The sequence below is a fragment of the Dendrobates tinctorius genome, unplaced genomic scaffold (genome assembly GCF_039654945.1).
Source record: "Dendrobates tinctorius isolate UK_male_01 unplaced genomic scaffold, ASM3965494v1 ptg000013l, whole genome shotgun sequence".
Lineage (NCBI taxonomy): Eukaryota > Metazoa > Chordata > Amphibia > Anura > Dendrobatidae > Dendrobates > Dendrobates tinctorius.
Genome location: NW_027361681.1, coordinates 1,575,696 through 1,601,148, shown reverse-complemented (window position 1 = coordinate 1,601,148; position 25,453 = coordinate 1,575,696). Strand labels below are relative to the sequence as shown.

General features: G+C 43.5%; 1 long non-coding RNA gene across 1 annotated transcript in view; it reads right to left on the bottom strand.

Annotated features, from left to right (window-relative positions):
- Positions 1–4,137: 4,137 nt before the first annotated feature.
- The window catches only part of LOC141067786 (uncharacterized), a 146,391-nt gene continuing 125,075 nt past the window's right edge, over positions 4,138–25,453 (bottom strand). The window contains exon 3 of the long non-coding RNA XR_012226484.1: positions 4,138–5,035. This is a non-coding gene — a long non-coding RNA (uncharacterized lncRNA). The remainder of the gene's footprint in view (positions 5,036–25,453) is intronic.

Genomic DNA, 25,453 nt, shown 5'->3' with positions numbered 1-25,453 from the left:
GTGTGAATATAAAAATGGCTATTTTGAGTCCATATTGAAATATACGGAATGCATTTAGACCATTACAGAGCAGCAATTCTGGTCATACATTTACAGACAGACACACAATGCTCATAGTGACACAATCTTGAAAACTGTTTGCTTATTATCTGAAACCCTTTCACCTCACAAAGAGTTCTAAGATTCTATATAGTTGGTGTTTGTTATTGTAAAACATGAAGGTTTATTTAACCTCTGTCTGTGGTGGAGTTATCTTATCCTTGTGGCTTTTATATTCTAAGGCTTTATTGCCCATTGTCTGATGATTTCATGGTATCTCAGTTTCATCCAATCTTGAAAGCTGGCCACTGGAAGAGCAGGGTGAATCTAGAGTTACTACAGTGTAAATCAATATATAAGTCCAGAGAAACATGACTAAAGGCCCCTTTACATTTAGCGATGCACCAGCGATCTGACCAGCGATCCGACCCGGTCAGGATCGCTGGTGCATCGCTAAATGATCGCTAGTGAGCTGTCACACAGGCAGACCTCACAGCGATGCAGCAGCGATACAGCGGTCGTTACTTACCTTTCACACACAGCGATCCTGACGTCCTCCCGCCCGCCTCCACGTGTCGCTCGTTGGCGCCAGTAGGAAGCCCAGCAGGAAGCTGACAACGAGAAATGGAGCCGGACATTCTCGCGCGATCAGCGATGGACAGCGGGGGGAGTCGGTCAGAGGTATCACACATAGCGATATCGCTATAACGTAACAAAATCGGTGACGTTATAGTGATATCGCTATGTGTAAAACCCCCTTAAGACAGAAGCAAAAACTGGGGCACCTGTACATGTACAGTGTGGTGATACCTGCATAATTGGGGACGCCCGTGCAGTGTTGTGATTTTCCCAGGGGTTCTTTGTCTTGGTGTTGCTTCTCATTTCAGACAGATGATGTTTTAAAAGCCTCTTGGTTATGGATAATGTGAGTATATGTACTTTACATTAAATGTATTTAATCTTTATATGTACTTAACCTTTGTATGTTAAAATATGCAAAAGGGTACACAATCATACTATTCAATCATACTATTCCTTTTATTTTGTACTTAAAAAAATAAAGATTATTTATTTAAAATAAAATTGCGTTATATCGCAAGTATTAGCCTTCTTTAAAGCCGTATCTGAACCTTAGTGTTAAAAACTTGGCAATACAGTACAGTGCCCAAACAGCAACTGGCAGAAATCAGCGTGCACGGCGACACCTGTTTATTTTTACAAACAATGAAAAAAAATTTGTGTGAGCTCCTGCGTAATTTTCATAACCAGCAGAGGGAAAGCCAACTTCTGAGTGCTGATGTTAATATTCTGGGAAGGAGCCAATAGCTATAAAGGTTCCCAGGCTATTAACATAAGCTCACAGCTGTTTGCTTAGCCTTTACTGGTGAGTTTACAGTGGGACCCAAGAAAAAAACTGGGTCTCTCTATAAAATCTAACCAGTAGAGGCTAGGCAGACAGCTACGGGTTGATATTAATAGCATAGAAAGGGGCCGTGGATATTGGTCTCCTCCCATTGATAAGATGCGTCAATTCTGGCACTTAGCCTTGCTCTTCCCGCTTGCCCTGGTGCGGGGGTAATGGGTGTAATAGTTTGGGTAGGTTGATGTCACCTTTATATTGTCAGGTGACATCAAGCCCAGAGGTTAGTAATGGAGAGGTGTCTATAAGATGAACCATTACTAACCCCATAGTGATATTGTAAAAAAAACACACACCCAGAATAAAGTCCTTTATTTGAAATAATGACACAGACTCCTTTATTGAATCTAAATTAAACCATACCCACGTTATCAATCAATGAACTGATGCCAAAATCTCATGTAACAGAATTAAATAATAAACAAATATATTCCTCATCTGTCCGCAGAGAGTTATGTGACTGCTCTCAAAGACAGCCGGCAACACACTGACATAGGAGGCAATCATTACTGCAGTGTATAGCTCTGAGCTGCGGTGAGAAAGTTCACTGGTGTTCATCATCTGATGAGCTCAGGCGACCTCACTTTCGGCACCACTGCTGCATGAGAACTTTATCACGCAGCGGTGTTGCCATAAGTGAGATTACTGGAGCTCATCGGCTGATGAACTAATGACCTCTCTCAAGGCTGCTCAGCACTATGCACTGTGGGAGCGATGACACTCCAGTCAGTGTGTAGCCAGTAGCCAGATAGAGCAGTCATATCTCCTGATGTGACTGTTCTAAAAGTGAGATCGCCATGGGACACAATGGATTATGTGGACTATCGTGGACATGAGAGTATATGTTGGTTTACTATTTTTGATTGCTTACATTAGACAGGGGTAACAGGGATTTGGCTTTAAGGTGAGTATATGTTCATTTTTATTTTACATTTTTTATAGGAGACAAGGGCATCGGGGATTTGGTGTTAAGTGAGTATAATGTGTTTTTTATTTTTATTTGAATATGTACTTAATTAAATGTTTAAATGTTTAATTTTATTTACTAGCTGAAGAGCCCGGCATTGCCCGGGCATAGTAACTAACTGTAGTTAGTTATAAGAAATTATAATGATTATATCTCAATATATAAAACTGAGTGTATAGCCACGTCCACTCCACATAGCCACACTCACTTTAATATCCCACATTATCCAGTCAGCCAGAGCCACCAGACTACTACCCCTAATATCCTACATCATCCCGTCAGAGCCCCCGGACTACTACCCCTAATGACCCACATTATCCCGTCAGAGCCACTGGACTACTACCCCTAATATCCCACATCAGCCAGAGCCACTGGACTACTACTCCTAATATCTCACATCATCCCGTCAGCCAGAGCAACCGGACAACTACCCCTAATATCCCACATCATCCTGTCAGCCAGAGCCACCGGACTACTACTCCTAATATCCCACATCATTTCGTCAGCCAGAGCCACCGGAATGCTACCACTAATATCCCACATCATCCAGTCAGAGCCACCAGACTACTACCCCTAATATCCCACATCATCCCGTTAGAGCCACCGGACTACTACCCCTAATATACCACATCATCCCATCAGCCAGAGCCACCGGACTACTACCCCTAATATCCCACATCATCCCGTCAGCCACAGCCACCGGACTACTACCCCTAATATCCCACATCATCCCGTCAGAGCCACCGGACTACTACCCCTAATATACCACATCATCCCATCAGCCAGAGCCACCAGACTACTACCCCTAATATCCCACATCATCCCGTCAGCCAGAGCCACCGGACTACTACCCCTAATATCCCACATCATCCCTTCAGCCAGAGCCACCAGACTACTACCACTAATATCCCTCATCATCCTGTCAGAGTCACCGGACTACTACCCCTAAGATACCATATCATTCTGGTAGAGCGAACATTGTCAGGTTTGCGCTGTTACACCGATTAAAATGATACCTGGGTTGGAAAAATCCATCTTGTGTTTCTTTTTTTAATCTGTGTTTGAATTTTTAAGTTAATGAGGATGCTTCATGCCAGACAAAGAGAAGTTCCTGATTCTGAGCTCCCCCTGCAGTCTGTGTCAGAGGGTGGTTTATGTCGGCACAGTAAAAAATTGTGTTATTTCCAGCTTTACAGAAGGACGATAACAACATAAAAATGATAAGAATAATAGGCCTCAGTTACCACAAATATCTACAAGGAAAACTGTTGCTCATAGCAACCAATCCCAGCTCAGCTTTCATCTTTTAAACAGCTCTGGTGAAATGAAAGATGCTTAGCGATTGGTTGCTATGGGCAACACAGGCAGTGTAACCTGTTGTGGTCAAGAAGATGTGCCTATGAAATATATGTATTAGATATTTTATATATATATATATATATATGATATTTATTATATATATATATATATATATATATAAATATTACATATTTATTATATGGGGCTTTGCGTGTGGAGTGAGTGTGGCTATGTGGAGTGGGCGGGGCTATGTGCAGTGGGCTTGATACACACACACATACATACACTCATTTTTATATCACATAAACCAGACTCATATTACCTAAGCACCGGATGTGCGCACAACCTATAAGTGCCTTATAATACTCCACTATGGACAAACTCAAAAACTTGAGGACAATAGGAGTTTTGAATAAAATATATATATCCTTTATTGCCACATACAAAAATTTGTTAAAATGACACACGGACAAGCTATATAATAAAATAGACGAAGTACTCAAATGGACACCAAAACCGAGAAATGTGCAGTAGTGATCAAGCCATGTTAATCAATAGATCCCTCCCACTATAGTATTCCCCCATAGTGAACATGAATAAAGTATGTTCCATCACATCGCTATCATTAAGTCAGGCTATCAATAGCCCATAATGTCCTACTCAGGTCTGAGTAGCACTTTGCAAAGGAAGAGACCGCAAGAACACGGAAACAGGGGAGGCAGGGGGGAGATCAAAGGTGACTACTCACATGGCCGAGCACAACGCCAAGTCCCGGGACACCCGACGCGCGTTTCGCTAGTATACAACTAGCTTTCTCAAGGGAGAGTGTGGTAAGTGTTGTTCCAGGGTCTTTTTGACCGCATCCCAATTGGTCACGTGACCGTCAGCTGATCTATGGCCCTGACGCCGTATGCAAAACGGCGCATGCGCCCATCCCCAGCATCCACCGGCCCGCAGTGCCCTGTCAGTAAGCGAGCGGGGACGACACGTCCTCAGTCACACACCGACCCAGGCATTGACGGACGACCCGGGCCAGGGGAGACAGGAATGCCGCGCAGGCGCGCAGCAACAGCGCCAGGCATTGATATTCAATATAGTATTCATGTCCACACCAAACAAACAATTTTTACATAATACAAAAATTAAAAAGCAAAAGAAGATGAATTGATCCTTTGACATCTGGATGTACTGGGTATATAATCATGGAAAATGGTAATCATCAGATATCCAGGGATCCTCCTTGTATGTCAGGGAATCCAACATCTCCATCATGTAATTGATGTTATTTGAATGCATTACTAAAAAGATAGCTGAAAAAAGACAAACAAACAATATTAAAAACCAAAAAAACAAACCCTCACAAATCTGAAAATACAAAAATTGGAGGAAATATGCCAAATACAGATAAACATCATAAGAAGGGACCAAAATTGAGGGAATCATTCAACCCAGCGGGTTTCATTGTGCCCAACTGCACAATCCATTTTAATTCTCGTTGCGCGAGCAGCCTTTTTATATTGCCGCCCCTAATCCCAGTATGGACCAACTCAATCCCCCTCACCATAAAGCCAGATGGATCACAATTGTGTACCGCTTTGAAATGACGGGGGATTGTCTTGAGATCACAATCATCACCCACTTTTTTTGCTGCAACTATGTCACGAACGTGCTCCCTCACATGTATCCTCAATTCCCTGGATGTAAGACCAATATAAATGAGGGAACATCCGCAGATGGCATAATATATAACATTACTGCTATTACAGGAGATATACTCCTTGATGTCATAATTTCTCGAACCATCCGCGGAAGAGAATGAATCTATTCGAAGGACATTACTACAAGCCAAACAGTGCCCACATCTAAAACAGCCTTTCACCTGTTTAATATATCCAAAAGGGTTTTCCTTTGGTGGCACATAATGACTTTTCGTTAGTAAGTCCTTCAAATCCTTAGATCTTCGGGGGGGGTCATCTGTGGCCGATCCGTCAAGAAGGGTCTCAGAGAGGGCTCAGTACACAGAATGGGCCAATGTTTCTGGAGGATACTCCTCATACTATCCCATTCATGATTAAAATCAGAAATGAATCTAACAACTTCATTATCCTTCATAGAATCTTTTTTAGAATATAACAGCTGATCACGCGTTGTAAATTTGGCCCTATTGTACCCATTCCTAATACTTCTCCTACTATAGCCCCGCTGTCTGAATCTCTCCCTCATATCCAACGCCTGTTTTTCAAATCTATGGTCCGTGGAGCAGATCCGCCGTATCCTCAAGTACTGTCCGACCGGGATGGCCCTCAGTGGCATGGCTATGTGCAGATTTTGCATGTAACAATCCGTTGACCGATGTTGCTTTACGAAAGACATCCGCCACCTCCAGCCGAATGTCTAAAAAAATCAATTTTCGTGCAATCATATTTGTAAGTCAAACGTATGTTAAAAGAATTGTTAGTCAACATAGCCATGAACTCCTCCAACTGCCACACCGTCCCACGCCAAAATAATAAAACATCATCAATATACCGCAGCCAAAGCAGCACATGGTCGGCGGCCCCCACACCCGCTTCCCCGAACACCAACCTCTCCCAAAAACCCAAAAAGAGGTTGGCGTACGCGAGTGCACAGGCCGCCCCCATGGCTGCGCCGCGCTTCTGTTGGTAAAACCGGTCTTTAAAAACAAAAAAAATATGCGTAAGGACAAAATGCAGCAGTTCGAGGATAAGCTCACATAGAGGGCCACCCAGGTCGGAGGCCTCGAGGAAAAAGCGGACCGCTCGTAGGCCATCCTCGTGTTTGATACAGGTATACAATGCCTCCACATCTGCGGTTACCATTATAGTCTCTGCATCAACACAGACCCCATCAACCCTGGTCAGAACGTCCGTCATGTCTTTCACAAAGGAAGGTAGAGTTTCCACCAATCCCTTGAGGTATTGATCTATAAACTTACAAATCGGGTCACATAACCCATCAATCCCTGACACGATCGGACGTCCTGGAGGGTTGATGGGGTCCTTATGTACTTTAGGGAGTAAATAGAACGTTGGAATCTTTGGGAAAGAGACAGTTAAACCCTCCAACACTTTCTTATTAATGATTCCCAGATCAAAGGCCCTTAGGAGAATTTTTTGGAGCGTCGCTGAGAAGGAGGCAACCGGACTATGAGTTAATTTACTGGACACCTCCGAATCACGAAGTTGACGAAATGCCTCTCGTTCATATTTGGCCACAGGCCAAATCACAATGTTTCCCCCCTTGTCCGCCGCCTTTATCACCACATCCTTCAGGGATTGTAATTCCTGAAGTCCCTGTCTCTGTTTGTGTGTAAGGTTGTCAGACTGGCGGTATGTAGGTAATTTCTTGAGATCCTCTATAACCAGTTTAGTAAACACCTCCACTGCCGGGCAGAGTGAGTAGAGGACTAGAACTCTAGTGACACCTATTGGAAGTAGCAATCCTAAAAGTCAATGTCGACCCTTTAACAAGCCTTGTTACATGACTTAGGATAAAAGCCAAAACCAGAATCTCAATTTGCAGACACTTTCTTTTTTTTATTTTTTAAACCATTCAGGGTAGTTATAAACAACTCAATATAAGCTCATCAACTTAAACGTCGTTTCAACTCTCATCATCATGGTCCATATTTATTTTAGTATAGCAAACCAAGGGTATACATAAAAAACATCCTAAACATCAATAAACATCACTAAAATTCACTGATATTTGAAGAGGTGCTGCCATTTTTTAAATTTCCAAACACCCTCTGCATCACCGCCTTCGCTGTCTAATTTATAAATCAAGTATAATCTAGAAAGGATCAGCCCAACACACTTATTCACAGATACATGCTTCTCTTTGAAAATTCCTAAATTGCTCACCTCTTTCCTTATAGACTGTAAGCTTGCGAGCAGGGCCCTCATTCCTCTTGGTATCTGTTATGATCTATGTGATTATTGTTATGCTGTAATGTCTATCGTCTGTACAAGTCCCCTCTGAAATGTAAAGTGCTGTGGAATATGTCAGCGCTATAGAAATAAAATGTATTATATTATTATATAACAGGCACTCTAGCATCCCTCTTTCTCCAACATAAGCCATATAACATCCACCCAGCATAATACCTTGCCATATACACTCCCTTATTTCCTTTATTCAGCAAAATAACAACAGTTTTGATATACTGAAGCCCCAGAAAAATCTCAATGTTTGGGAAGGCCATGCCACCATGGTGACATGCCTTAAAAAGACTTTCTCTTAAGTTTCTCTATTTTACTGCTCCAGAAAAAAAGTAAAAACTAACTTATCCACTCTTTTTATTTTCCTACACGACGGTGGAAAAACTGTTGAAATAAAAAGCAAAATCAGAAGAATCACCGCTTTTATGACCAAAATCTTACCACTCAAGGTCAAGTCTCTCAGTCGCCAAAAATTTAACTTACGCTTTATGCGCAATCCACACTCCTCCCAGCTCTCCTTACCTTCCAAGTCCTTATTAACCCCTTCACCCCCAAGGGTGGTTTGCACGTTCATGACCGGGCCAATTTTTACAATTCTGACCACTGTACCTTTATGAGGTCATAACTCTGGAACGCTTCTATGGATCCCGGTGATTCTGACAATGTTTTCTCGTGACATATTGTACTTCATGTTAGTGGTAAAATTTCATTCAAATAACTTGCATTTATTTGTGAAAAAAACGGAAATTTGGCAAAAATTTTGAAAATTTTGCAATTTTCCAACTTTGAATTTTTATGCCCTTAAATCACAGAGATACAGCACACAAAAACCTTGATAACTAACATTTCCCACATGTTTACTTTACATCAGCACAATTTTGGAACCAAAATTTTTTTTTGTTAGGAAGTTATAAGGGTTAAAAGTTGACCAGCGATTTCTCATTTTTACAACACCATTTTATTTTTAGGACCACATCACATTTGAAGCCACTTTGAGGGGTCTATATGATAGAAAATACCCAAAAGTGACACCATTCTAAAAACTGCACCCCTTAAGGTGCTCAAAACCACATTCAAGAAGTTTATTAACCCTTTAGGTGCGTCACAGGAATTTTTTTGAATATTTAAAAAAAAATGACCATCTAACTTTTTTTCACAAAAAAAATACTTCAGGTTCAATTTTTTTTATTTTACCAAGGGTAACAGGAGAAATTGGACTGCAAAAGTTATTGTGCAATTTGTCCTGAGTACGCTGATACCTGATTTGTGGGGGGGAACGACTGTTTCGGCGCATGGCAGAGCTCAGAATGGAAGGAGCGCCGTTTGACTTTTTCAATGCAAAATTGGCTGGAATTCAGATCGGACACCATGTCGCGATTGGAAAACCCCTGATGTACCTAAACAGTGGAAACCCCCCACAAATGACACCATTTTGTAAACTAGACCCCCCAAGGAACTTATCTAGATGTGTGGTGAGCACTTTGAACCCCCATGGGCTTCACAGAAGTTTATAACGCCCGGGCGTGAAAATAAAAAATTCGTATTTTTTCCACAAACATGATGTTTTAGTCACCATTTTTTTTTATTTTCCCAAGGGTAACAGGAGAAATTGGACCCCAAAAGTTGTTGTCCAATTTGTCCTGAGTATGCTGATACCCCATATGTGGGAGAAAACTACTGTATGGGCACACGTCAGGGATCGGAAGGGAAGTAGTGACGTTTTGGAATGCAGACATTGATGGAATGGTCTGCGGGTGTCATGTTGCCTTTGGAGAGCCCCTAATGTACCTAAACAGTGGAAACCCCCCACAATTGACCCCATTTTGAAAACTAGACCCCCTAAGGAACTTATCTAGATGTGAGGTGAGCACTTTGAACCCCCAAGGGCTTCACAGAAGTTTATAATGCCAGGGCATGAAAATAAAAAAATCGTATTTTTTCCACAAACATGATCAATTATTCCCCAATTTTTTTATTTTTCCAAGGGTAACAGGAGAAATTGAACCCCAAAAGTTGTTGTCCAATTTGTCCTGAGTAAGCTGACACCCCATATGTGGGAGAAAACTACTGTATGGACACACGTCAGGGCTCGGAAGGGAAGTAGTGACGTTTTGGAATGCAGACATTGATGGAATGGTCTGCGGGTGTCATGTTGCCTTTGGAGAGCCCCTAATGTACCTAAACAGTGGAAACCCCCCACAAATGACCCCATTTTGAAAACTAGACCCCCTATGGAACTTATCTAGATGTGAGGTGAGCACTTTGAACCCCCAAGGGCTTCACAGAAGTTTATAATGCCAGGGCATGAAAATAAAAAAATCGTATTTTTTCCACAAACATGATCAATTATTACCCAATTTTTTTATTTTCCCAAGGGTAACAGGAGAAATTGAACCGCAAAAGTTGTTGTCCAATTTGTCCTGAGTAAGCTGACACCCCATATGTGGGAGAAAACTACTGTATGGACACACGTCAGGGCTCGGAAGGGAAGTAGTGACGTTTTGGAATGCAGACATTGATGGAATGGTCTGCGGGTGTCATGTTGCCTTTGGAGAGCCCCTAATGTACCTAAACAGTGGAAACCCCCCACAAATGACCCCATTTTGAAAACTAGACCCCCTATGGAACTTATCTAGATGTGAGGTGAGCACTCTGAACCCCCAAGGGCTTCACAGAAGTTTATAATGCCAGGGAATGAAAATAAAAAAATCGTATTTTTTCCACAAACATGATCAATTAATCCCCAATTTTTTTATTTTCCCAAGGGTAACAGGAGAAATTGAACCCCAAAGGTTGTTGTCCAATTTGTCCTGAGTACGCTGACACCCCATATGTGGGAGAAAACTACTGTATGGACACACGTCAGGGCTCGGAAGGGAAATAGTGACGTTTTGGAATGCAGACTTTGATGGAATGGTCTGCGGGTGTCATGTTGCCTTTGGAGAGCCCCTAATGTACCTAAACAGTGGAAACACCCATAAATGACCCCATTTTGGAAACAAGAACCCCTAAGGAACTTATCTAGATGTGTGGTGAGCACTTTGAACCCCCAAGGGCTTCACAGAAGTTTATAATGCCCGGGCATGAAAATAAAAAAAATCGTATTTTTTCCACAAACATGATCAATTACTCCCCAATTTTTTCATTTTCCCAAGGGTAACAGGAGAAATTGGACCGCAAAAGTTATTGTCCAATTTGTCATGAGTACGCTGACACCCCATATGTGGGAGAAAACTACTGTATGGACACACGTCGGGGCTCGGAAGGGAAGCAGTGCCATTTTGGAATGCAGACTTTGATGGAATGGTCTGCGGGTGTCATGTGCGTTTGGAGAGCCCCTGATGTACCTAAACTATTGAAACTCCCCACAAGTGACCCCATTTTGGACACTAGACCCCCCACGGAACTTATCTAGATGTGTGATGAGCACTTTGAACCCCCAAGTGATTCACAGAAGTTTATAACGCTCGGACATGAAAATAAAAAAATCATTTTTTTCCACAAAAATTATATTTTTGCCCCCGATTTTTTATTTTCCTAAGGGTAACAGGAGAAATTGGACCCCAAAAATTGTTTTGCAATTTGTCCTGAGTAGGCTGATACCCTACATGTGGGGGTAAAACAATGTTTGGGCGCATGGCAGAGCTTGGAAGGGAAGGAGCACCATATGACTTTTTCAACTCAGAATTGGCTGGAATTGAGATCAGACGCAATGTTGCATTTGGAGAGCTCCTGATGTGCCCAAACAGTGGAAACCCCCAATTCTAACTCCAACCCGAACCCCAACACACCCCTAACCCTAATCTCAGCCCTAACCCTAGCCCTAGCCCTAACCCTAGCCCTAACCCTAGCCCTAACCATAACCCTAGCCCTAACCCTAATGGAAAAATGGAAATAAATACATTTTTTTAATTTTATTATTTTTCCCTAACTAAGGGGGTGATAACGGGGGGGTTTGATTTACTATTTATGGCGGTTTTTATGTTTGGCAGCTGTCGCACGCTAAAAGACGCTTTTTATTGTAAAAATAGTTTTTGCATCACCACATATTGAGAGCTATAATTTTTCCGTATTTTGACCCACCGAGTCATGTGAGGTCTTATTTTTTGCGGGACGAGTTGACGTTTTTATTGGTACCATTTTCGGGCACGTGACATTTTTTGATCGCTTTTTATTCCGATTTTTGGGACGCAGAATGAACAAAAAACCAGCGTTTCATGAATTTCTTTTGGGGGAGTGCGTTTACACCGTTCCGCGTGCGGTAAAATTGATACAGCGGTTTTATTCTTCGGGTCAGTACGGTTACAGCGATACCTCATTTAGGTCTTTTTTTACGTTTTGTCAGTTTTATGCAATGAAAACTATTTTATATAAAAAATAATTATTTTTGCATCGCTTTATTCTGCGAGCTATAACTTTTTTATTTTTTCGCTGATGATGCTGTGTGGCGGCTCGTTTTTTGCGGGACAAGATGACGTTTTCAGCGGTACCATGGATATTTATATGCGTCTTTTTGATCGCGCGTTATAACACTTTTTGTTTGGCAGTATGATAATAAATCATTATTTTTTGCTTCGTTTTTTATTTTTATTTTTTAAGGGGTTCGCTAAAGGGGTTAACTAATGGGACAGTTTTATAGGGCGTGTCGTTACGGACGCGGCAATACCTAATATGTGTACTTTTATTGTTTTGGGTTTTTTTTATTTTCAAAAAATGAATTTATTGGGGAATATTTTTTTTTTTTTTTACTAATTTATTTGGCGATTTTTTTAAAATTATTTTTACACTTTTTTTTCATTTTTTTTTTACTTTATTACATAGTCCCAGGTGGGACATCACTGTCCTGTGACAGATCGCTGATCTGTCACATCACAGATCACTGTGACAGATCAGCAATCTGTCACAGGCATTGAAGAAGACTTCCTCTTGCCTGCGCTTTGCAGGCACTGAGGAAGCCAGCTTCCTCCAGGCCCCCGAAGGCCCCCGTCGCCATCTTGGATTCGGGGGCCTGGAGGAAAGGAGCCCCCCGCAGCAGCGCTGCACATTGCGCTGCCGTGGGGGGCTCAGGGAAGCACGGAGGGAGCCCCCTCCCTGCCGATGCTTCCCTTTAACTCCCGGTACACCGCGATCATGTTTGATCGCGGTGTGCAAGGGGTTAACGTGTCGGGGGCGGTCCGTGACCGCCCCTGACACATTGTGCCGGGTGTCAGCTGTGATAATCAGCTGACACCCGGCCGCGATCAGCGGCGCTCACCACGGGGGCGCCGCTGATCGCGGTAGACGTACTATCCCGTCCATGGGCATAGGGGCCCGGGTCCCATGGACGGGATAGTACGTCGGATGTCAGGAAGGGGTTAAATAATACTCCCAGCACTTTGATAGCACCCTCCTCACACTTTACCCTCTCCATTTTAACCTACATTTATTCCAATTCACTTTAAAGCCAGACGCACCACAGAAAAACTCCAAAAGCAACTTAAAGGGAAGGTGCCATCCAAAAAATTTTTTTTCAGCAATTGAAAAAATGTGAAGAATTAATGTTTACATTTTCTTAAAAAATATTATCATGTTTTTAATTTTGTAAAATATGAAAAATAATTTTAAAAAGTTTGGCATTTCCACTTGTTAACACTAGGGGGAGCAGCTACTGAAATTTGGCACAAAAACCTAGTGTACAACTAGCTCACATTACTGCACTGCAATAATTATGGGCGGAGTCTGCTGACATGGGTGTGATGTCACTCCTCTCCTCCCCTTCTGGGTGTTTGCTAAGAGAAAAGAGAGGATGACATTTAGGAACACAGTGAGCAGCCATTTTGATGGGGCCTGCAAAGTTACTGACTGTCTTTGCATGAAAAGTCTGGATCAGGACAGGTCATCAATCAGCAGAAATGTTTCCTGGATTTCTGTGGAGCAGACAAGCAGACGGTCCATCCAGGTGTATAAAATACAGCGCTCTATGTACAATTCCTGGCACCGAACAGGGCGCCCCCCATAGACCAGCACACTGCTCTCCTGAAATACTCTGTGCTGCTGTCACCCTGCTCCTTCCACCATATATCAAGCCCCTGTCGCCTCGCTTTCACACATCGCCAGGACGGGATCTGAGGAGAGGAATGGGGTCTTCGGTCACCGAGGATGGCAGGCGGCAAGGATTCTGGGAGTAGGGTGACAGCAGCACAGAGTATTTCAGGAGAGCAGTGTGCTGGTCTATGGGGGAGGTCACAGAGGGATATATATGGCGGAGGAGCAGGGTGACAGCAGCACAGAGTATTTCAGGAGAGCAGTGTGCTGGTCTATGGGGGGCACAGAGGGAGATATATGGGGAGGAGCAGGGTGACAGCAGCACAGAGTATTTCAGGAGAGCAGTATCACACGGGATAGGATTAGATACACGGCTCAGCAGTCAGTATCACACAGGATAGGATTAGATACACAGCTCAGCAGTCAGTATCACACAGGATAGGATTAGATACTCAGCTCAGCAGTCAGTATCACACAGAATAGGATTAGATTCACGGCTCAGCAGTATCACACAGGATAGGATTAGATACACAGCTCAGCAGTCAGAATCACACAGGATAGGATTAGATACTCAGCTCAGCAGTCAGTATCACACAGGATAGGATTAGATACACGGCTCAGCAGTCAGTATCACACAGGATAGGATAAGATACACAGCTCAGCAGGCAGTATCACACAGGATAGGATTAGATACTCGGCTCAGCAGTCAGTATCACACAGGATAGGATTAGATACACGGCTCAGCACACAGTATCACACAGGATAGGATTAGCTACACGGCTCAGCAGACAGTATCACACAGGAGAGGATTAGACACACGGCTCAGCAGACAGTATCACACAGGATAGGATTAGATACACGGCTCAGCAGACAGTATCACACAGGAGAGGATTAGATACACGGCTCAGCAGACAGTATCACACAGGATATGGTTAGATACATAGCTCAGCAGTCAGTATCACACAGGAGAGGATTAGATACACGGCTCAGCACACAGTATCACACAGGATAGGATTAGATACATGGCTCAGCACACAGTATCACACAGGATAGGATTAGATACATGGCTCAGCAGACAGTATCACACAGGATAGGATTAGATACACGGCTCAGCAGACAGTATCACACAGGATAGGATTAGATACACGGCTCAGCAGTCAGTATCACACAGGATAGGATTAGATACACAGCTCAGCACACAGTATCACACAGGAGAATTAGATACACGGCTCAGCACACAGTATCACACAGGAGAGGATTAGATACACAGCTCAGCAGTCAGTATCACACAGGATAGGATTAGATACACGGCTCAGCACACAGTATCACACAGGAGAGGATTAGATACACGGCTCAGCAGACAGTATCACACAAGAGAGGATTAGATACACGGCTCAGCAGACAGTATCACACAGGATAGGATTAGATACACGGCTCAGCACACAGTATCACACAGGAGAGGATTAGATACACGGCTCAGCAGTCAGTATCACACAGGATAGGATTAGATACACGGCTCAGCACACAGTATCACACAGGAGAGGATTAGATACACGGCTCAGCAGTCAGTATCACACAGGATAGGATTAGATACACGGCTCAGCTGTTAGTATCACACAGGATAGGATTAGATACACGGCTCAGCTGTCAGTATCACACAGGATAGGATTAGATACACGGCTCAGCTGTCAGTATCACACAGGATAGGATTAGATACACGGCTCAGCAGGCAGTATCACAGGATAGGATTAGATACACGGCTCAGCACACAGTATCACACAGGAGAGGATTAGATACAGGGTTCAGCAGTCAGTATCACACAGGAGAGGATTAGATACAGGGCTCAGCAGTCAGTATCACACAGGAGAGGATTAGATACACAGCTCAGCAGTCAGTATCACACAGGAGAGGATTAGATGTCCAGCAGATTGCCAAGTGTTTTGAAACTGCAGGGAGCAGCTCCTCCTATGTTTTGCAAGAGCAGGGGCAGCGTGTGTTTCGGAAAGAGCAGCTTGGTGTCCAGCAGCTCGTCCTGGTTCCTCTCCTACAGCTGGTATGTGCAGAGTGAACATCCAAGCCCTGTTATGGTGGAATAGTACAGCATCCAGGGCTTGCAATAGAGTGTAAATGAAGCTAAAAGGAAAGCACTGGGCTCTAATAAGATGGCGCCTGGCCACACCTACAGCTGTGAATTGAGCTGCCCACAGAGGCATGGCCAATTCACTCCTGATGCTGCTGCAATAAAAGAGATAGGGTCGGCAGCTGACTATTGTCTCTTATGCCCAGGGACTGCTGTAAATGAGCATGGAAAGTGTCGTTCAGCAGCCAGAGAGGTAAGATGGCAGCCCCCAGTGACTGCATTACTACAGAAAAAAAAAAATCCATACACACCACTGAGTCAAGCTTAGGGGATAATATCTTTTTATACTATTTTCTTTTTTACATTAAATTATGAAAAAACACGGCACCTTCCCTTTAACCCTACTCATAGACGCAACACTTTCACTCACAGCCACAACATCATCCATATATCCAAGAACTTTCACATGCTTCCCACCACTCCCAGGTACCAACAAACCTCGCATCATTTTATCACGTCTCACCAAGCACAATAAGGGTTCAATCACAAATACAAACAAGACAGGGGACATGGGACACCCCTGCCTTACACCAGACTTAATATTCACTTTCTCACTCAAGAGAAACTCACTTGGCACACAATCATACAAAGACATTATCCCATTCACAAATTTTTGAGGAAATCCCATTCTCTCCAGAACTTTGAACAAAAACACATGCGAGACCCTATCAAACGCTTTCTCAAAATCAGTTGACAGAACCATACACTTCCATTTCCTTCCCATGCAGTCTCCAATCAAATCCCTTAATAACAATAAGTTATCACTCATACTTCTTCCAGGCACAGCACACACTTGATCCTCATCCACAACACTACCAATCACCTCACGCATACGATTCGCCAACAATTTTCTATAGATTTTGTAATCTGCGTTCAGCAATGTTATAGGTCTCCAATTCTCTAAACACTTTCTCTCACCTTTCTTATGCACAAGCACAACCACCCGCTCTTTCATTGATTCACACAACTTACCACTCTCCCACATATACTTACATATCTCAGTCAAATCAGCACCCAGAAAATCCCACGCCTTCACATGGAATTCTACCAGCAATCCGTCTTTACCTGGTGTCTTATTCTTTTTAGCACTCTTCATCACATTTTCTACTTCTTCCATAATAACGTCCTCATTCAAAATATCACATTCTCCACTATCCAACTTGTTCTCTAACCCATTCAGCACTTCTCAATCAAGACCAGGATCAATCCATTTTTTATCATATAACTTGCTATAGAACCTATTCACCTCCTTTATCACATTCTCACCTGACACACACAAACCATTCCTATCCAAGATTTTATCCATATCAACCTTTCTCTCATTCATTTTCTTAAAAAAGAACCTCGTGCACTTTTCATCTTTCTCAAGATATTCTATTTTGGTGCGATAGATGATTTCTTTCCCTTTTTCATCCATAAACACTCTTTAATTCACTCTTTGTCTCAGCCAGCAGATCAGACACATCCATCCCGCTTTCTCCACACTTCATTAACCAGTCTAAATGCCTGTTTAAATCATTAAATCTACTCCTATAAATAGCAGCTTATTTATTGCCCCATTTTTTGAAATTTTTCCAACACACCTTAAGCCAGTCCCACCATTCCAGCACACACGCAAAATCCCACTTACATACTCTCCACTCTTTATACTTTATTCTTAATTCATTCATCACATCCTCATCTTCTAACAATCTTACATTCAGCTTCCAAACCCCACCCCCATACATATGGTCATCAATCGCACTAAACACACCTCTCAAACACTCATGATCAGAAAAAGGTACAACATTTTGTTCAAAATTCATACACAACATATTTTTGGAAAACAACATTTTATCTATCCTGGATGCAATACCACCCTATCAGCATGGTATGTTGGCAGTGGTGGGATGCCAAATTTCAGAGCAGCAGCATCTAGAAGGGAAAAATCAGAAATAAGATTGGATAACTTTTTACCAGTTATGTCACAATTCCCTTCTGTGGTGCAATTAAAGTCTCCAACTAAAACTGTAGGCATTTTGCCCGGAAGAAACAAACTTAAATTTTTCCAAAAGAGCCAGACGCTCCTTTTTCCTGTCGTGTCCTGATGGACAGTACACATTAATAATTTTAGCCTGCCACCCCCTATAGCTAACATGTGCTATTATACATCTACCCATCTCTACCACCATGTAGCTATCTAAACTAATCTCCCTGTTACCCATTAATATCCCTACACCATATTTCTATTAACACATGAGCCAGACCATACATGCTGACCGTAAGGCCAGTCCTTATCGCTTGGAGAGTCCACAATCCCTCATTCCTGAAGACAAATGATGTGAGCATTCATCTGTTTAATATAATCTAGAACGATTGCCCTCCTGAATTTGGATCTAATTTGCCTGACATTCAGGGACGCAATGCCCCGGCCAGCTTGGGGAGCCATAACATGACTGCGTTATTTACATGAGAACAAACACGCCACTTCTTCTTCAGCCGTTTTCGTCTTCCATCTGGAACTGCAACTCCCTGAATCTGTTTATGTCTTCGGGTATGCCTAAAAAAGCATTGGTGTCAGGACAGAAGACATTCTGAGGGTAATTACGTTCACTCACCGGACTTAAACCAACTTCACCGGGGTCTGCCCAATCCGTTCTGGGCTTCTTACAGGAAATTCCAGGCTCTCCATCCTAAGAGGACCTTGCAAAAGTGAAGTCACCTTGATCTTCACAACTGGCCAACTCCTGCTCAGTAGCTAACCAAGATACACTGGGGGTATTGCTAAGAGTACCCTCCAACTCCCCCTCCACAAAGACATCAGACTGATGAGGGAGCTCACATTCAACATCAGCAAGTTCCAAAACTGCCACCTCTGGGCTGGGAGACTCCATTTGGGGCAGGGCCTCCTCATGTGCATCCATGATTTCAGGTTCCTTAATAAGATCCGGGTCTGAAACCTGTGGAATGTCAACAACAGCAGCAGGGGGCCCAGCTGCCTCACCTGAGACCTCAGCCTAAAGGCCCCGTCACACTAAGCGACTCACCAGCGATCCCGACACCGATATGAAGGTGTCAGGATCGCTAGTAAGTCGCTATGTGATCGCTGGTGAGCTGTCACACAGACAGCTTCACCAGCGATCAGCACAGCGATGCCGAGCACCCGGCATCGCTGGCTATCGCTGTAGAAAATAGTATCAAAATAAAAAATATTGTTATTCTCACCTTCCGACGTCCCGTTCAGCCATCCTGCCTCTCTCCACGCTCCGGTCCCAGTGATCCTTTGCACGAATGACCGCGAGATGTCACGGTCTCGCGGGATAACAAAGTCTCGCGGTCATTCATGCAAAGGATCACTGGGACCGGAGCGTGGAGAGAGGCCGGATGGCTGAACGGGACATCGGAAGGTGAGAATAACTATATTTTTTATTTTTTTTATTATTTTTTACACCTGATCGCTGGTCTCCCGCTGTCACACACAGCGATGCGTACTGGCCAGCGGGAGACCAGCGACCAAAGAAATGTCCAGAGGTTTCTTGCAGCGATCAGCGATACCGGCAGGGGGGCCGCTCGCTGATCGCTGTCACACACAACGATCTCGCTGGTGAGATCGCGGTTACGTCACAAAAGTTGTGACTCAGCAGCGATCTCGCTACCGAGATTGCTTAGTGAGACGGGGCCTTAAGTCCTAGGTCTGATCCTGGCCTTACAATCCCGATACTTATGGCCCTCCTCACCACATGCATTACACATAACAGGATTTGTGCAGTCTTTTGCCATATGGCCAGAAGCATTGCAATTCCTGCAAGTTGGCATCTCCTTGCAACTATCCTGGGTATGCCCGAAATTTTTACACCTCCTGCAATACATCAGGGAATCTGGAAAGAACGAAAACCCACTATTTTTCCCAATTGAAAAATTAAGAGGGGGGTAATGGATACCTCCCGGACCTTGGGGATCCATCCCAAATTTCACAAAAAATTTGTACTTCCCAGTCCAGAGCCCTTCTTCATTCAGGACCCTGTGGGAGTACTGAACATAAATGCAATGTCTTTTCAAAAATAAAGTAATGTTCTCCAGGGAAACAAAAGGGTTGTGCGTGAAAACTACAAGTGGGATATCTCCCTTACAGAGTACAACACAGTAAAGGTAAGACCTTCCAGCAAAGGATTTGCAACTCCATTTTTCAGGGCAGTAAACAAATTCTGGCAACCGCCATAGAACTCCTGAAGGCATAGCATGTCATTCTCCGCAAGGAGAAATGATACTTCTTGGATAAGGATCAGTAATATAATGTATGTACACAGTGACTGCACCAGCAAAATAGTGAGTGATGCAGTTCTGGAGTATAATACAGGATGTAACTCAGGATCAGTACAGGATCAGTAATGTAATGTATGTACACAGTGACTGCACCAGCAGAATAGTGAGTGCAGCTCTGGGGTATAATACAGGATGTAACTTCTTGAATGCTTTTTATAAATTTTGTTTAAAATTACTATTTGATATGTGATTGAATGCCATGGAAAATACCATAGCATTCAATCACATATCAAATAGTCATTTTAAACAAAATTATAAAAAGCATTCAAGAAGCCATAACAGGCACCATGAGTAAATATTACAATGTCATTTTACTTTGATTATGTTAACCTTAAATGCCACGTCAGACATATTTTCCATTTTCCTAATGTGTACCTTAGAAAAGCTAATGTTGCCCTCTACTGGTAATTAATGTAACCTGGGTGATCCAAATGTGCCCTGTCTCATACCTCTTAACTTAAAAAAAAAACAGTAAAGACATTGCTGAAATTTCTGTTAGAGCTAAACCACTTTCCTAATTTTGCCCAGTCGTTTCTATTTGTCCAGTTCTTTCTATATGCCCCCACATATTTATTGGTCCTAGTGAAGTACATTAGTGTTCTCACACGGCACAGTATCATTGTCATAGCCCCCAAAGTACTCCCCACAGAGTTATATCCACTCAGTACATTCCCCCTACACATAATATGATGTCTCTACCAGGGCCGGACTGGGACTAAAATTCAGCCCTGGCATTTGAAGTTACACAGGCCCACTAGTCACATGGTGACTATATACGGTAATATCTTTGTACACTTGTAGTTTACAAGAAGTGAGAGGAGATTAACACGACTATATAACATGTAGTCACAGCTGTGCCCAGTATTTCAGCTCAGTCCTATTTATTGCTTTTAGGTACAGTACTCCTCCCAAATCTCTGTCCTCTTTTGTATGCATGATTACAGAATTCCTGGCAGAACTGCTCTCTATTGGGCAACCAGACCCCCTGGTCATAGCCGCCCCTATCATACCTCCCAACTTTTGAAGAAGGGAAAGATGGACAAAGACTGCGCCGCTGCAAATTTTGGCCACTCCCAGCCACACCCATTTCACAAATAGTCACACCCATGTCCACACCTAATCGCACCCATTTAGCACTGCTGATCACACTGACTGGTACTGAGGGCACAGTGGCTGGCATTATGGGCACACTGACTGGCACTAAGGAAGAGAGAAAACAGAGAGAGAGAAAAAAGAAAACAGAGAGAGCGAGAAAGAAAGGGGAAAGAAAGAAAGAACAGTGAGAGACAAAGAAAGAACAGTGAGAGACAGAGAAAGAACAGAGACAGAAAGAAAGAGGGGAAAGAAAGAAAGAACAGAGAGAGACAGAGAAAGAACAGAGAGAGAAAGAAAGAAGTAAAGAAAAGAAAGAAAGAACAGAGAGAAAGAGAGGAAAGAAAAAGAAAGAGGGGAAGAAAGAACAGAGAGAGAAAAAAAGAACAGAGAGAGAAAGAAAAAGAGAGAAAGAAAGAAAGATTCTACAAAGATACTATAGCAGCCCGGCTCCCATTGTAGTGCCCACCTGAGCCTCCCGATGCAGGACATATCATGATCCGCTCACATGGCCGGCATCCCCGATTCCAAGGCGATCCTGCTGTCTGCGCTGTCGGAGGAGGACACGGTGATGGATCTGAAGCATTCCTAGTTCCGTCACAATCTCCTCAAGAAATTATCTCATTTCCGGTCAGCTTCCAGCACATCACTTCAGGTGGAACGTCATGTGTGTGTTTTAAAATGCTCCTCGGGGCTCCGCCGTGTACTCCTGTGTCCGTAGGAAAAGCACGCTTTGTATGCTTTGTACACACTTGGCTCCGCTCCGTACATCCCGTACACATATGGCTCCACTCCATACACAACAGTACATTACGCTCACACACAGTATGGTGCCCCCATAGTACATTCCATACACACTGTATGATGCCCCAAGAGTATAATGTGCGCACAGTACATTAACCACACACAATATGATCCCCCCACTGTACATTCCCCACACACAGTATGTTGTCATCACAGTACCAACCTGACGCACAGTATGATGTTCCCACGGTACATTCCCCACACACAGCACTATCTGACTTTGGGCTCAAAGTCACCCTCTCGGCTTATACACGAGTCACATATGCCAGGAAGTCGGCGGGGGAGGGGGAGTGTCAGATCATACTTACCCCCCTGGCGCGGTCTCTGCATCTGCAGCCCCCCGCTTCTCCCACAGTCTCAGGCTCCTTCCTTCATTGGTCTCATGGTGCCGCTCATTAAAGTCATGATTATGCGCATATTCATGACGTTAATGAGCGGAACCACGTGACCCCTGAAGGAAGGAGCCTGAGACTGTGGGTAAGCAGAGCTGCAGAGACCACGCCAGGAGGGGATAAGTATATGCAATATTCACCTGTCCCCGGTCCACCGCTGCACGCCGCTCTGTCCTCTGCATCTTCTGGCTGTGATGTTCAGGTCAGAGGGCGCGGTGACATAGTTAGTGCACGCCGCGCCCTCTGCTGCCTGAACGTCAATGACATAGGTCCCGAAAGACAGAGCGGCAGCGATGGACCGGGGACAGGTGAATATCTGAAGTGCCAGGACCCTGAGCCAGCGGTGACACCGGCACCTGCCCTCCATAGCGCGCCAGTGTCCTCGCCTGCTCAGGCCCCGGCATCTGGCCCCCAGCGACGAGAGGTGAGTATGTCATTTTTCTTTTATTTGCAGCAGCAGCATCAGCAGCATATGGCGGCATAATCTATGGAGCATCTTATGGGGCAGCATATGGGGGCATAATCTATGGAGCATTTTATGGGGGCATAATCTATGGGGCATTTCATGGGGGCATAATCTATGGAGCAGCATCTGGGGCATATTCTATGGAGCACAATCTATGGTGCATCTTATGGGGCATTTTATGGGGCATAATCTATGAAGCAGCACATGGGGCATATTATATGGAGCATTTGATGGAGCATCTTATGGGGGCATAATCTATGGAACATCTTATGGGGCCATAACCTTTATGGAGCAGCATATGGGGCATATTCTATGGAACATCTTATGGGGCCATAACCTTTATGGAGCATTAATGGGGCATATTTTGTATGGAGCATCTTATGGGGCCATCATGAACTGTATGAAGCATTATATGGGGCTCCTGATTCAATATGGATATTCAAAATCATTTAACCTACTGATGTCTCAATTAATTTAACTTTTATTGGTATATATTTTTATTTTTGAAATTTACCAGTAGCTGCTGCATTTTCCACTCTAGGCTTATATGCAAGTCAATAAGTTTTCCCAGTTTTTTGTGGCAGAATTAGGGGGGTCCCGGCTTATACTCGGGTCGACTTATACACGAGTATATACGATATATGTTGCATACATATAACCCTTTTAAAAAAACTAATATTTATTAATACATTTCTTAAAAAGCTTCAGTATATATTGTGCATATTTGTATTATATCCGAAATAATATCTGAAGCTAAATATGGTCTGATCTTGCAGAACCACCTAGTGGTCTGTGCAGACTATAAACCTTTTGTTTTGTGCACTATAAGGATTAAGGTGATTTTTAAGAAATGTATAAATAAATATTAGTTTTTTTCAAAGAGTTATATGTACACACTTGTTTGTCCCTTTTTGAGTATATTTACTTAAGAAATATATGTTGGTATTAGTTTGGAACTGTACACTGGAGATATGCTACAGAATACAGATCACACCCATTCCATATTTTTATTATGCTACTCTTTAAAACAATGATGGGAGTAATTGTGCTTCCCAAATTAACCCTTGGATATTACAGTTGTGATATCACTCAGATCTTTCCTTCCTGCACTATAAATCTAGACGAAAAACATAGGTATACTGGCCGCTTAGGTTCTGCATCTGGTCATCAAGTGGCAAAAATGGGCCTAATGTCCTGTTATTCCTTCTGATGCCTGAACCAGTCTAATGTCCAGATGTTGTGCAAATGGAATAGACAACAGATGGAAATTATTGGCAATTATCAAGACACCCTCAATAAAGGAGTGGTTCTGCAGGTGGGTACCACAGACCACATCTCAGTACCAATGCTTTCTGGCTGATTTTTTGGTCACTTTTGAATGTTGGTTGTGCTTTCACACTCGTGGTAGCATGAGACGGACTCTACAACCCACACAAGTGGCTCAGGTAGTGCAGCTCATCCAGGATGGCACATCAATGCGAGCTGTGGCAAGAAGGTTTGCTGTGTCTGTCAGCGTAGTGTCCAGAGGCTGGAGGCGCTACCAGGAGACAGGCCAGTACACCAGGAGACGTGGAGGGGATCGTAGGCAGGCAACAACCCAGCAGCAGGACCGCTACCTCAGCCTTTGTGCAAGGAGGAACAGGAGGAGTACAGCCAGAGCCCTGCAAAATGACCTCCAGCAGGCCACAAATGTGCATGTGTCTGCACAAATGGTTATAAACCGACTCCATGAGGATGGTCTGAGTGCCCGAAGTCCAGAGATGGCGGTTGTGCTCACAGCCCAACACCGTGCAGGACGCTTGGCATTTGCTACAGAAGACCAGGATTGTCAAATTCGCCACTGGCGCCCTGTGCTCTTCACAGATGAAAGCAAGTTCACCACTGAGCACATGACAGACATGACAGAGTCTGGAGACGCCATCGAGAGCGATCGGTTGCCTGAAACATACTTCAGCATGACTGGTTTGGCAGTGGGTCAGTAATAGTGTGGGGTGGCATTTCTTTGGAGAGCCGCACTGTGTTGGGCTGTGAGCACAACCCCCATCTGTGAACGTCGAGCACTCAAACCATCCTCATTGAGTCGGTTTCTAACTGTTTGTGCAGACACATGCATATTTGTGGCCTGCTGGAGGTCATTTTGCAGGGTTCTGGCAGTGCTCCTCCTGTTTGATTTCACAGAAGTTTGATTTACTTGGAGTTATATTCTGTTGTTTAAGTGTTCCCTTTATTTTTTTTGAGCAGTGTAGATTTTGCAAGAAATCTGCACTATGTTTTCTGCTTTCTGGTTGCAGTTTCCAGGAGGTCCTAATCAGTCCTAAATAATCAATTGAAATCCTGACAAATCCCAACAATCATCAACCCGACAAAAATACTTTCCCATAATGATCTGTAGCTAATTGTCTTTGATCTTTAGAGACCCTACAAGTAGTTGTTAAAATTCCTTTAATCAGGCATGAACATAACTTTACAAGTGACGGATTATCAAGTGATAACAGTTAAAAGGGGTTGTACTGTCATGATTTTCCTATATTACTAGAATTTATTTC